The sequence below is a fragment of the Diorhabda carinulata genome, chromosome 6 (assembly GCF_026250575.1).
Source record: "Diorhabda carinulata isolate Delta chromosome 6, icDioCari1.1, whole genome shotgun sequence".
NCBI classification, from domain to species: domain Eukaryota; kingdom Metazoa; phylum Arthropoda; class Insecta; order Coleoptera; family Chrysomelidae; genus Diorhabda; species Diorhabda carinulata.
In genome coordinates this window covers 19,852,357-19,868,575 of record NC_079465.1, presented here as the reverse complement: position 1 = coordinate 19,868,575, position 16,219 = coordinate 19,852,357, and positions in this window count along the sequence as shown.

Here is a 16,219-nt window from a genome sequence, read left to right as displayed (position 1 = left end):
ACAGCGTTGATCTCAAATCTTTTCGAATCTGACCATCAATAGCTACCTAGATGGATCGTTACTAAGCCAGTCAATACTTCTCAAAAGCCTTTGGTGTAGAACTGGAAGGAGAAAGCGCAAAGACTAAAATGGGCTGGACACATCATGAGAAGGAAACCTACAGAAATGGCGAGGAGGATAATACAATGGATACATCTAAGGCTAAGAAGTAGACGCAGACCAGAACTACCTGGAAAAACCAAATTGAAGAAGATACCAGAATCCTAGAAATAGTAAAAAGCGCTAGCCGTAATCCAAGAGATTGAACGGCATGATGATGATGATGATAAATAAATTATGCTAGTTCAAAACAAGTTATTACAACCAGGGTACTAAGTAGGACTAGACAGCTCATTGAAGTACCAATGCAAATAAATTTATATGTATATATTTTTATTTCGTTTGGATTTTGGTTGGGAGAGATCAAGAAAAACAGTTACAGTTGCTTTATTAAAAAAGAAAGGGGACATTCCAGCCCATGATTCGTAGTCTGTAGGCTCTAGAACCTCTAACAACTGTGAAAGTTAAAGACGTAGCTTCCGAACTGATTCTTTTGAGCTACTCTTGGTCATTCCGAGCTCTTTTATTTACAAAGGCAGTCGCTACCCGCAAATCATCTACCATTATCATTTGGAGGAGTTTAACAGAACTTAATTCTACAGAGATTCAGTCATTCCAAACTGTGAAATAAGGAATTGAGAAAATACAGAACAGTAATTATACTAGTCATTACATATGGAGCCGAAATTATGTGCTTATCTGCGGAGGACAAACATGATCTTCTCCTATTGGAGATAAAGATGGATGGAGGATAGCTAAGAAGGTTATTGAACCATCAGATCAAGAACGAACTGAAAGAATGTGATAAAAGACAGTAATAAATATCAAAAGACTTGAATTGTTTGGACATATACGATGATGAGATACGGGAATGGAAACCAGCCAAGAAGTCGTCCCAAAGACCGCTGGGAACAACAAGTAATGCAGGATATTGCAGCGATGGAAGTGTCGAACTCGAAACATGTCGTGGAGTATAGAAAGTAGTGGAATAGTATAGTGGGAGAGCGAAAAGAAGATGTAACAGGCTGAAGAAGAAAACAAATAATGTAGGAGATTAAGAATTATTCATATTGTATGGGATTTTCTCAGCTTGGATTGCAATGAGGTACTTTTTAAAGAGGTCTGGAGTCCCAAGGATACTTGTAAGTTGTTCCATGTGTTGAGACGTGAAATTTGATTGCAATTCGAAAGCAATAAGAATTGATCCTACTGAGCAGATTACCAGTTAACACCACAATTTTATATGAAGTATGAGATTTAACGAGAAAGACGTGGTGAAGAAATTTTTAATGTTGAATTGGGTTTCCTCGGCATGGATAGAGATGGGATGCTTTTGAAAGAGGTGTATACTTGAATTTGTTTCTTGAGTTGAAACGTTGAAGCGGCTCGCTGAAATACTTGTATTAACAGATATTTAATAGCGTAGAATTTCAATTTTAATACCATAATTATATACTTATATGAGAATAATGTGCAAGACTGGCCTATTAAAACAAAGATAAAGGACGAAAATGATGAGAAGGATCCTTGAATCCTGCTATGTTAGGGGAAATCCAATATCGGCTGATCCAGCGGGCGAACGGGCGGGCATTCTTCTAAAGCAATTCCGAGTATTTCGGAGCTTTTGTCCGCTGGATTGCAGGGGAAGGAATTTGTCAAACCCTCCGTTTTCCAACGGCCCCCTTTTTTGCAGAAGGAACAGCTTCTTACAACTACTGTAACTTATTTCTTCTCTTAATACATTGTATTTCTAAAATTCTTAACATTGTTTTTAACGTATTATAATTGACACTGATTTACGCAATTTAATTTTCAAATTGTACTATTTGATCGTATACGATGTATACTAGATGGATTCGAGAAATGTCTTCTTCCATCTGCCATTGTCCACTGAACAAGAATACACAAGTGGCACAAAAAATATAGAACTCACACTGTTTATTTCATTAAATAGATCAGTTTTGTGCTAGAAAATGCAAAGAAGAATCGAGCTGCATTTATTTACAGTTTAACATTTACTTTTTTCATTATTAGTAATTAAAACCAAAAGTTTTTATGATATTAGGCAACTTCCTTTCTAAATTTTAAACCCTTATTCCATTATTTATCACGATCTACCGCTATCCAACCCTCGCAAACCATGACCCATAAAGCTTGGCGCTTCGCTGTAGGAATACATAACCTCACTCCTGCTAGCTCATCTATATGGCTCGGGCGTTTCAGCAGGATTATCTCGACAGACTAAGCACCAACAGAATTATGATCGGCACAACGTGTGTCGCCATTTGCATGTGAATCATGCGACCAGTGGCAGTTTTGACAACGGTATATTTTCGTTTATACAGGATGTCCTATTAACAGTTAAAAATAGTGAATCTTAATATTTAATATCTAAAATATTTAACTCAGATCAATACAATAAAATTTAAATTAAATTTAAAAAGTTTATCTCCTTTCCATTCATTTAATTTTTGCTCACTGTGTGTCTTCAAATATAAAGAAGAATTTTCACTATTGGAATAGAAAAACAATTGAACATTGATTAACTTAGCAACAGAAGTTATTAGAGTACAATGTTTCTGATAACATCAATTGAAATTTCGATTTTAAATAAGTGTATCTGTGATTTAAATTTTTTGCTAGAAAAAATGGGTTATAAGCGTAGAAATAAAAAGTACTTGAACCGTATAGAGAAACCTGAAGTATGGTTAACTTATGGTAAGATATAAATATCAGTCTTGATCAATTATTTCTACAGATCACATCTTGTAGAAAGATATTTTACATTCAGTTTTCGACTTTGTATTTTGGTGATAGTGCAAAAATAATTAATGCTTATAGTATTGGCAGTACTCGAAGTTATACAATTTTTGAATTATTAGCACTCAAATTTATGCTTAATAATTTTCTTGGCGGGCGACGGTTTTGTACTATAAAATAAAACAATTATATACTTTCCATTTTGCTCAATGAATGACCTTTTGCTAACTTCATTTCAATAAACTGAACCAGGTGCGATTGAAATTCCTCGTTATTTGTGAAAGTTTGACCATTCAAATAATTCTGCAAATTTCGAAATAAATGGTAATCAGATGATGCCAAATTGGGGTTGTATAGAGGAGGAGTTGCCCAGCCGAGCTCCAATAGTTTCTCACGAGTTGCCAAAGATGTGTGATGCCTTGCATTATCATGGTGAAACACTAAACCCATTTTTTTTAATGTTTCATCCAGTTTCATTAATTGAAGACAGTAAGAATCAGAATTGATCGCTTAGATCCTTGGAAGCAGCTCAAAAAATACAACACCTTCGCAATCCCACCAAACTGACAGCAACAAACTGAACCAGGTGCGATTGAAGGTCATCGTCATTCTCGAAAGTTTGACCATTCAAAGAATTGTACAAATTTCGAAGTAAATGGTAATCAGATGGTGCTAGATCAGAGCTGTATGGGGGATGTAACATCACCCAGCCAAGCTCCAATAGTTTGATCACTATGGTTATCATTGCCGGTAAGGTAGTGTGTGCTGTTTAGAATAACTGTCGTATTTACTTTGTATCATATTTCTATTTTATACCTATGACGGACAATATAGCGGTCTTACTGAAATGTTTAAACTACCGATAAAATTTTTGAATTTCCATAATTTTTTTCTCCATAAATATTGATATAAGATATAATAAAAGTTGTATATAAAATTTCTAATACCTTGCACTTTTTGCTTGGTCTATAATAGTAATATTGCCAACGGTTGAGCTGAGAGCAGCGCTTTTATTGAATGAGGTCCTCGATTGGTTCAATATGTTGCAAAAATATAGGGATTTTCCCAAACCGCTAAATTTGTCCTAACGCTTTTCTATTGTTTTTCGAACTACAGTATAGGCTCCAATGAAATCCCTCTACCACAAGTTATGACCAAATTTTATTGTACTTTTCGCTCATTTACAATATTCGATCGAATCGTTGTTTATTTTTAAGCATAATAGGCTTGGCGATGCTAATAATTGCTTTTTCCATGACATATACGTATGTTACGTTGATTGCAAATGAAAGTTTGTGTAATTGTTAAATTGAAAGAGTCTATCGCAATTTCAGGTAAACGAAAAGGTAGTCCGAGTACATAATATAACTCGTGACGAATTCATTAAGAGTATTATCTGAAATCTAATCCACTTTGTAAAGTTGGAAAATCCAAAAATTAAAACCTAGAATTAGTTAATAACATTTAACAATATACTAAAGAGAAATGAATTTATAAAATTTGCTTATTGTTTTATGAAAAAATAAAAAAGAAAAGAACAAGATTACACCCTTATAGAATTGCATATTCAATTATTTAGTGTTAATACGAGGGTTGCAGCTTAAGTTTAAAAATTTAACAACACTGATATGAATATGTCAAATCTGTCATTGTCATAACGTTTTTAATGGTGAATATAATCAGAAAATTTTGTCACATGGGTACTATTTGAGTAGTTTACAGATAATTGTAACAAAATCGGCTGTCGCGTTCTAGAAAACATGTTGTGCCCCACGCTCCGCGTAAACTAATATTGCAAGATCGTCATACATTCAATATTGCAAGAACATTTGGCTGCCAAGAAGATTTCAAGAAGAAGTGTTTGGCAATGTTTGGTATGATACAAAAGAACCATTAAAACAATGAACTGTAGAGGGAGAACCGGCTCCAAAGAAGACAAAGACTGTTCCATCTGCAGGCAAGGTCATAGCGACGTTTTTTTGAAAAAGGAAAAACTATGAACGGTACGTATTGTGCGAACTTAAAATCAAGCAAAAACTGAGAAGAAAGTGTTGTTCCATCAAGGCAATGCATCATCTAACATATCCATTATTCCAATGGCCAAAATTAACGAATTATAGTTTGAATTGCTACCTAATACACCCTATTTGACAGATTTAGCCCCCTCGGATTATTTCAATGATTTTCCGACCAATGAAGAGCTTGACTATTCTTATTATAAAGAGGTTTTTTCTATAAAAAATAATTTAACAGATTCGCGTAGGATGAAAATACAACTTGGTTATTTCTTGACTTTTAATATTCATCTCTTAGAAGAATTCGTATAACCTTAATAATGTTTAATATGTTCGTAAAAATAAACATAATTATCTACCATCTGCTCATAAAAATATCTTCTCTCCTTATATTGCAAGACGTTAATGCACTGCTATCTATCTATATATATATATATCCCATAATTTAATCCCATAAACACATTCATTGTCAGGTAATTTCGTCTAAGCTGTAAATTCTGTTCAGCATTTGAGCTTTAATAATGTTTGACAGTAATAACATCCCTCCCCCAGTCGATAGTCGAACATTACCTAATGCCGACATGACCTCATACCGTGTAACACCGTCATTAGGCTATTGTTTGGGGCCTTTAAGGCCCTCTGGACCCTTTGAGCTTCTAGTAATACCGCCGGAAAGTTCAATCCTCTGAATTGTTGGGATTTACATGTGTAGGATCTTGTATATTGGAGGTACAAGGAAATTGTTCTAGTTTCAATACATCTTAACGAAGTAAATCTGATTTCCAGTCCAGTATTTAACTTGATCTATGGAAAACAATCGTGGGCTAAAATTAATTTCATAGCGTCGAGTAAAATGTCATAATGTCATAAGCCGAACTTTTCATCATTCCAGATTATTGTTATTAAATTTTAAATTCGATCGCTTAAATTAAGATTTGAATGTAACTACAAAATCCTTATAAATCCAAATTGACTATTTATAAGATACACTTTTTTTAATCCGATTGACACTGACATAGATCATCGGTCAGTTCCAGTTTCAGCACCATCTCTTAGTTTATTAGCAACATTAAACGTATATGGAAACAGTAGAAACTGCTTTGAAATTTTAATTTTCTTTTTAGAAAGATTAATATAAATAGTTGAATTTGCTTAGGGGATCATCTCTTTTGGAATTATCTTACAGAGGTTTCACAGTAAATTGTTTTTGTTGATAAACGTTCCATGATAAATAATATTTATTCTACAAACGCCATCATGAACCTGATCAAGAAAAGCTCTCAAATATTATATTATTCACCCAACAAGCATCCTATAGAACTTTTAAACCGGCAAATCTCTTAAATGATAAATAGAAACTGGCCTATGAGAATAACAAAATTCATATAAATAGTTCAATTTGCTTAAAGAATCGTCTTTTTTTGAGATTATCTAACAATTATTGAATCATGTGGATGCAAAAAGGGTCTTCAAAGTCAAATTATCAAATTTTCCTCTCATAAAATTTTGTTAGAGAATATTTTCTATTTCTAAGTCAAAAGTTCTTGCTGGTTCGTCCTTTGCAATTCACTGTCTTGACTCTTTTTTTTTTCGTTTCAAGAGTGTAGTGATGGATCAAGATTTCATCTAAACTTATGAATCGACCCTAAAAATCAGTTTTATTTTGCTCAAACCGCATCAATAAGGCCTGGAATATGTTACAGAAATGCGCTATTGTTGCAAAATCGTTTCTAAGCGTTTCTAAATTATCGAGCGTTTCAAAACTTTTCCAATAATAATATTAACGATTGGAATAATCAAAACACCAAATATATTTACACTAACGGCTTTTTGGTCCTTTGAAAACACTTGTTGCAATAAACCAATTCAATAACAAGGAAAAGATAAGATAAAACAAATAAAACGAGGAGTGCCTTTGTGTGCAGGTGTTAAGAAACTCTCTGGCAAGTGTGGTAGTGGTTTATACGAAACACCTGATGTCTCTTTTGGTACCTAGAAATCGTTTATAACAAACATGATACTCTTAATCGCCATTGTTCCATATAAATATGTAAACAGAGGGTTTGTTATGGTATTAGTGATGGTAAATAATTTTGATTCCTACACCTAGCATGGATAAAAATGACAAATTAGTTTTAAATGGGACGTATCTATCGATATATATATATATATATATATATATATATATATATATATATATATATATATATATATATATATATATATATATATATATATATATATATATATAAATAAGTCCTATTTATAGACGCTAGATTATTCTAGAATTTACGAGAGATGTAGAGGGGTTCATGTCTTCCCCTAAGCTATATTAATTTCTCTATTTCTTGCACCCAAATCGTTGTTTTTTCAAGCCTTTCTGAGGTATCAAATTCAACAACATTTTAGGTTAGGTTAGGTTCTTTTCTTTTGACTCTATAGCAACTAAGTTGTTAGTATCATCTATTTTATTAAACAATAGTCTCATTAAAGCAACTACACGATGTCTCGGTTTACATACAGTTATAAGGAATAATATCTATCATTTGCTTGAACCATTCTTTGAAGACATTCATGCTCTCATGGTTCGAGTATATCTAAAAGTTAATGAACCACCTTGAACAAAACCATTTGAACTACCGACGTGTACTATTATCAGTCAGCGCTCCTTTTTTGTTTGTGGATTTGAACCAGAAGATCAGAAAAAGCGAAAAATTCATATCGTGTATGTCTCTGGTTGATTCATGTTTCATGTGAATAAACTTTATTTGTACTAAATCATTTTGAACTTATTTATTTTAGAGTGGGGTGTGTTTGCTTTTAATTATATTTGGAAATCTCAGTATTTTTGAAGTTATGTGAGAGAATTCAGAGGCGGGAAATGATAGGTGCTTCTAGGGATTTGTCACATTTTTTGTTATATGCATGGTTAGGAAGAACTGAAATTTGAATATAAAAACGTTAAATGTTTAGTTCTATTTTTAACTGCCATTTCTGAGAGAAGGTTGTATAGTCTTTGGATATTGTTGAGAACGCACCTACTAATTATTTCCACGGTTTTATTTAGCTTTTCTTTGCTTCGTGGATAGCCATAGAGCCGTATTTTCTTTTGGATCTAATAGTGCTTTTGTAGATATTAATTAAGGTATTCATATCTGTTCCCCATTTTTTATGAGCTAAGATTTTTAATATATCTATGCTTTATCTTTTATAAAATTGAGTTTACTCTTACCAATCTTTGATTCTGTATATTCTTTCTAGGCTCTCCTGGCGCATTTAATCTTTTCTTCCAGTAGTTTAAGACTGTTTTTTATTTCGCAATTTTTGATCATTCAATTTCCTCAGAAAATAAAATTTCACCTTATCTGAGTGCTATTCTGACATAGATATTGAGCTAGACGTACTAGCTTAAGAGAGTCCCGTATAAGATTTAGACGTTTTACAATTTTACAATGAAATAACTTCATACAAAGATCGTTATCATGGCGAAAACCACATGAATTATGGGATATTATATTCACAAATGATCAATGTTTCAGTTAATTAAAAATTATCAAAAATTTCTCAAGAAATAATATGCCACAAAAAAGGTTTACAAATTCAGTCATCATCTCTATCGAATTAAAAGTCTCTAAGAAAACTGATTTCACCGAAATTATTGCCTAGAAAGCCAGGTAAGTTGGTTCAAAATTATATACAAAACGAAAAACTAAATTCGCGCGTGCCGAATTGCGTAGCTTCTTTTGTGATCTGGGCGCTTGAGATCTGATCGCTCGAAACCGAATGATTCGAAACGTCTCACTTGGGTTCGTTAAAGTGTGTTGGTTTTTCCTAAAACGTTTACCATTTATATAGTAGAGGATTAAGTTAATTGCGTACTGTAAGAAAGAAGGCAATTAAAAAAAAGGAAACTTGGAATTCCCTGGATCAGCTATCGGTCAGTCAAGGGTGGAAAGATCATTGTTTTATTGAGGAACGTGCATCTGTACTAAGTATTCTTAAATGCGAGGGCACAGGGTGTGGTGGCTACGATGTTTTACTTTGTATTCTTGAAAGTGTATGCCATTGTTAAGTTTTAGTAGCAATATGAAAAGTCTTAAGATGGCGTCACATTAGGTCTTCGCTCGCGGGCGATACACACCCTTCTGGCATTCGCCTTGAGCCATCATTTCATTCAACATTGTTGATTGAAGCTTGGAATTCACTGGGTCAGCTATCGGTCAGTGAAAAGTGGAAAGATGATTGTTTTATTGAGGAAAAAGTTCGGGGGACTGTGCATCTGTATTAATTATTCTTAAATGTAAGTGTATATGGCTTGGTGGCCACAATGTTTTACTTTGTGTTCTTGAAAGTGTATACGATGGTTAAGTTGTAGTATGGCGGTGCACATCCTGGGATTCACATTCAACATTTTTGATTATTATGATTAATACAGTACAATCATATTTCAATTTCATACGCCCCAAAATTCTCTTTCAACCGCAATATTTTTTCGTGATATTAAAACCACATCGAATATATCCACCGTCACGTTAACAACAATATAGGGATATTTATCCATTCGGAAATTTTGTTAGTGTGACATCAAGTAGAAAATATGCGACATCAAAGGGTAAATAATTTATACGGTCATTTGCACCCCACAGAATAAATTTTAAAGCTCACATTTAATAGTTTCGAAAGTTATGTACTGATTGTTCGCTCGTTTTTTCAGACACTCCGCTAAAAGAGATTTATGATTTGAATTTAGTTTCGTCATCGCAACTGACACGAATAATGATGTACTGGAACTAGAATGTAATAAATTTTCAAATATTTTCAACATTTTTATATAGTATTTTGTTAAAAAAGTAACGTAAATGATTAGTACAAATAATTGACTTTGTTTATAGATGACACAGTATGTTTTTATGATAAAGTAGCGCTGGTTTAATCGTTTTGATAGTAGAGATTTGGTTTGACGCTCTAAGGTCGCTCATCTTCCTGGGATATTGAAGTTATAAGATAAGCAGTAGAAACCCATTCCCAGCAATTGCTATTGGACTTTCTAAAGATACCATACATCGCCATTTAAAATAATTGGGTAAGGTCTATAAAAGCCAAAAACCAATTGTTACATGGAAAATCAGTTAGACAAGAGCAACTATCATAACCCGTAGCAAAGAGAGTCTTTGTAGTGTGTCTCCAGATAGTTGAACTATTAATACCGAGATAATATTTTGAGAGAATATTTTGCAAAAGTTACCTTGAATAACTTCGAAGAACTTGATAATAATGAACTCTTATCACATCCACATTTAGTCAGGAGCTTGCACTGTTAGAAATTCTTGCGTTGGAAAAAATATTAATCCAAAATATATGTTAAAAATGCACTGCAACAATTTTATGCATCTAGGCCCAATAATGGTTCAACCAAGGTCTTAAAGAACTTGTTGAACCAGAGAATACGATGGACTATACTTCAAATATGAGGCTCTCTTTTTGTATTATTTAATAAACAAAGTAGACATTGGAAATCGACTTTTTTTTGTTCCCCTAAGAATGTTCAATAAGAGTTTTTTCAAACAACACCAGTCTACATCTTATGACTTTTTTTATACACCTTAAAACAAATGTTTATAAATTTGTCGAACTATTTTTAACGTAGAAAAGTTCACTTCTTCCATTATTTTGGATTTTCCACATATGTTTTGTGGAAGCAGTAGAATTGTGGTACTGAAATGATGAAGAGAGTACTGTACATTTGATCAATCAAGTAAAATTAAGTTTCGTTAGAGATATAAACAATAATGAGGAATTATTATTCAATATCTTGAAATTTGTGGATATCAGTCATGAAAGTTACCCATTGTTGGAAAATATTTGACCACCAAGCGGAAAATAATCCGAGGGGTCTAAATCTGACGACAGTTAATAGTAGTTATTAAGTAATTGGTTTGTTATTGGGTTTACAAGGTGGATTTACCACATACTTTTGTTTCCTATATCTGTGCAAAAGCAGTCCCAGAGATCATCATTATGTATTGCCTATTTGAAACTTTGTATGTTCCGGAAAAAATTAATATCGAATATTGATCATTGGTAAATTCGTTCTACCCCTTTTATACATTGAACTGAGTTGTATGAAAAATTTATTGAATACATTAAACAAAAACTAAAAGAGGAAATATTTACTTACCGATACGTAAAATTATAAAATATTCTCAGTTTGAAAGTGTCAATTGAAAAACTGTTAGAACGTCATCAAAAAGGCCGTCAAAGAATTTTTGGGAAATTAAAAAGTTAATATGGAAATGTTGTGGCTAAATAAGTTATAAAGTTATGAGTTATGAAATGGTGTAGAATTTTCACCAAGATTTGAAGATTTTTGAAAAACCTTATCAGGAAATTAAGGACAATAATAAGATAGGAGATTAAAATTTCAATCAACTGCAATTTTGGCACTATTAAATATAAAGACAATTGGTTTTATTCCGTATATTATGGAAAATTGAAAATATATATAGAGTGTATGTTAAAACATTTTTGTATGTCCTGAATCGGAATATTTGGGAATGTACATTATATTCAAATAAACACTAAAATCAATATTTTAAATTTATTATACAATGAAAATTTTCCAATAATTATTCTTTTCTTTTGTACAGTAGTGATACAAAAGGGTTTGCCATGATATTAACACCATCCCCGCGAATAAAAATACCGACTACAGAAGGGATGTGCGACATATGACGAATGTCAATCTGATCTATAGCGGATCATCTTTTGTTTGGTACGGGGAGGTCCTTTTGTATTGACATCAGACAAGGGACGGGATCTAACAATACTCTTATTAAAATATCAGAGATTCCTAAGGAATGATTCACAATAGGGAATGAAAATAAATAAAATATTTCGTGCAAGCACTTTATTAACAAAAATATCAGATATTACAACAGGTTGACTTAAAGCGTTCTCGACAAGCATATAAAAATTGTTTTTTGTATAGAAATTCATTTTATTATTTAAAATAGTTGAGTTAGAAGGCGATTCAACTATTATAATGGTGATACAATTTTTCCTTACCATTTTTATGGAACGATTTATCTTTAGCTCCAAATCATGCTTCAGTTTCTTCTTCAAAGCAAATTGTCTGCATAGCGAACATCTTCTTGAGGTTTGAGAACATGTAAAAGTCACTGGGGTCAGATGTGAAACCTTTATTTACGATGCATTGCATTGATGTAACAGCACTTTTTTCTTCTTAAAATGGGGCGTTTCCACGATTTCGTTTTCCGAGCGCTCCAATAACGCTATTTAATGATCGTTCATTATGGTTTTTCCCTTTTCAAGATAGTTGATACGTATCCCATAATACTGCTGGCAAAACCTTGCCAGCCAACTTTCTAAATCTGAAATGATACGGTCATATTTTATCCATTATCATACTTATGCTACAATTCGTGTTTATTACTATTGAACAGCTTCAAACACTGCTAAAAACCATCAAGTTCGGGGCGTCCACTGCGTGCATTTCGACTCGTTTAATCTTTACAAACCACAACATTTTCGTTAATATCTTAGGCAAACTTCTAATAAAATTTATGACACCAAACCTCGGCTTTAATAGTAAAAAGCGCCATCTATGTGTTAGTTTTCGGACTTTTAAACCCACCTAATACAAATAAATGTATGACCTACATGTCGCTAAAATGGAGGTCGTTTGACAACTTGCAATGTAGTGCAAAACGCCATATTTCTTCGTCAAAATCATGCGCAGATGAACCATTTTTGGATGGTGTCATTTTTATTATGTGCAAGCAGGAATTATAGGGAGAAATCTAATTTCTTTTGGCTCAAAAACCAACTTGTCCATCCGAAAACAAGACAACAGGAGATATTATTGACAGTGATCCACAGACCACTTTTTCACCTCGCTACTCACTTAGTTTGACAAAAATATTGAATAAAAATTGAGGCTAGGAATTTTTCAATTTTATTAATGTAATTTTTGTTAGCTGCAGCCATGTCAAACGACGTGCAATATTCATCTATGCAATTATTTTGACTCTGCATGAAATTGCATGCAACTTCTTGCACGTTATCTTCCACGATGTTAAGCGGTGTAATGTTTTTGCGGCCGTTGTTCTTTGCTCAAATATTTCTCGAGCTGTTAGACCATCGTCGAAAATAATTATTAATAATTGACATTCGGCAATTTATATTATGGTAGGTATCTTCAAAAATTTCTTGCTGCTCTGGTTGATTTTGTCTGAGCCAGAGCAAAAAGCAGCTTCTCCAAATGCTAACCGCTCGAATTGGTGACATGTCAAGCAGCAATAATTATTTTTGACGACAATCAGTCTCAAAAATAATCAAGCATGGAGTTTTGTCATCTAGAAATCAGCGGAAACCTCTAGAGTATTTGAGAATATCCCACGACGACAGAATATAAAGTATTTTCCAAGCAACTACCGCCATCTCTAGGTCATGCCAAGTAATTTTCGGACCATGCTCGTATAATCATCATTTCATTTTCTACCAGAAAGCTTCTTTTCCATACGGAATCACATCCATGGAAAGTGCAAATTACTAGAGATATAAATTAATTGGACAAACATCATTTATTTATCTGATTAAATGCAGCTGATTCAATTAGTAACTCACTTGTCTATTAATTAAGATTGAAATTACTCAATTATCTTCATTGTATTATTAATACAAAGGTTTAACGTTAAAAAAGATTTTTTGAATTGATTTCTGTCACAACAAATCCACTGTAGTTTCCATTAAATGAATTTTGAATTTAATATGCGAATACAGTTTATCAACAAAAATATATTGAAATGTATTAATCATAGTGATTTTTTAATTTAATTGCTTCAAATGAAACCCATACAACACAAAGAGAATACGCAGAATATTTGATTGCGGTCGAACAGAATTATTATGATTATCGAATCATTCAGATCAGTGAATACAGTCGGATTCTTCTTCTTGTGTATATGTTATAGAAACCAACAGTGAATATGTTAAATAATCATTCTTAAGGACCCAAACTGATATACAGAATCTGTAACTTGGTATAAATTCAAAAACAAGCGGCAACCTTCTATAAAGAATTAATTTTTTCTGTTTTATTTTTCGTATAACCAGATGGAATTTACTTTGTTTATATACCTCGTAATTCATCAATCCTTCTTTCCCTCGCGACTTGACACCCATTGTTTTGTCGACCGCCGTTAAATGGTAGGCCCAACCAAATCGCGACCACACTCCCACACTGGTAATAAAGTTAAGACTCCTTCCTCATAACTATCAGAATTACGGTCTAAACGGCGGTCGCCTTGTGAATAATGGCGCTGTAATGGTCCGGCCACGCGGCTCGACTATGGTCGACAGTCGACCTAAAGGTAGTCCCACCGCCTACTTTCGGATATTATGAATGAATTATTAAATAAACGATATGAATTTATTATTTGACAATTTGATTATAGTCTTCCAAATGAATACATGAAATCGGTATTACAAAATTGAAACAATCATGTTGATTATTAACAAAAGTGATGATAGAGAATAGATCAAAGAGAATACCTACAATTAATTAATAGTGTTAACTAGAACCTGACGCAGATGCTGTCTGGGAATGAGTGATCTCGCGTATACCTGTACAAAAACAAATACAAAGAGTCGCTGGAGGTCCCAACTTGCAGCGGAGCAAACGAAGACGATTCTTTTCCGAATGACCAGGATTTGGAATATACCACGCTGGATCAAGACATTATCCAGAGACCTTGGTTGAGGCAATGATTAGCTTTGAAGACAAATGGAAAGCAATGGCAACCTTATCTATTAACACGTACACTGCCATTGGGGATCCTCCATTTTGCTAACAAAGTTAAATTCAAAATACGGTCATGGGGGATCGATGTTATCTGACATATCAAAAAATTTTTCTGGCCGCGCCGTTATATAGTATACTTGGTTTTGGAATTATATGTTGTCACATATTTTTAAATGGAAAAATAATAGATTTTTGAAAGTATATATATTTAGAATTAATGCAACATCAAAATCATCAAACATTTCAAATATAAGCTTTGTTGATATCCAAAAGATATGCAACGTGAAAATCGAAAAAACATTTGAAACACAAGTTTTTTGGCATATATTACAGCGAAATTTAGTCTTTGGTGTTCTATTTTTTGCGACTTGACGACCAGATTCTACTGAAATTTTGTTGTTTCTCCTGATCTTTTCTTCTCGCAGTCTTCCAGAATGTGGCCAGACAATAGTTCTTCTTCATCCTGGGGGATTTCTTCACAATTGATAAGACTTTTATAACTTCTTCCCGGATTTGGTAATGGACATTTTGTTTTGAATAACTTGCTTATGTGCGACGTAGGCATTATCTAATGCCGATCCAACAACCAACTCTATAGCTAATATTCGCTTAACTCCACGGCGCAATGTTGAATTATAGGATTTCATTTGGTCGAACAAATCAATATACGACTTACGTTTATTGTACTCAATACAACTTTTTGCTTTTGTTGTTTCTCCTGATCTTTTCATTAGGATAACCAGCAATGTGTTTTAGATTTTTTTTGCTAACAATTTTTGAGTTGTTCATTCTATTGCTTCTGTTTCTGTTGTAGGTTTTTTTGGTGAAATGCCTTCTGATGTAGAGCAGTTATCAGATTTAGTAAGTTAACGGTTAATTTCAAGACGACGCTAGAAGGCACAAATTGTTCTTGAATTGGATTTCTTGTCCGCATGGAAATGGAATATGGAAAGATCATAAAGGTAGCCATTTTCCAAAAATAGCTTCAAAAGTTTTATTCCAAATTTATGGCACTTGTTGGTTAAGGTTTCATCTATACATATAAATTTGCCTAGAAAGCATTCTATAAGCTTTGTTACGAGTGAAGTTAATTATTACAATCTATCACCTTCTGGAACATTTTGGTTATTTGTAAAATGCCATGTCTTCAATAACAGCTGAAAGCGATTACTTGGCACTTTAGTTGTTAAGAAATTAGTATAAATCTTATTAGTCGACCAATAAGTGTTTATGGAAGGCATTTGAGCCAAACCCATTAGCATAATAGACCCAAGAAATTTTTCCATTGCTTCGCGACTGCTTTCCTTCTGGCTTCTTTCGTTCGGCGTATAAATTAGTTTTTTCCACAAAGAAATCAAATAGTTCGTTAGTACACATCATTTTGTAAAAACCAAAAGGCGAATTCTCATAAAACTCCTAATAAGCCTGAATTTTTTACATTGTCTTCTTCTTTTTCTTACTCTTTCAATAGGACCAGGTCCTGTTCAATCCTGAGAAGCTGAGCTCTAGCTCTCGTACAGAT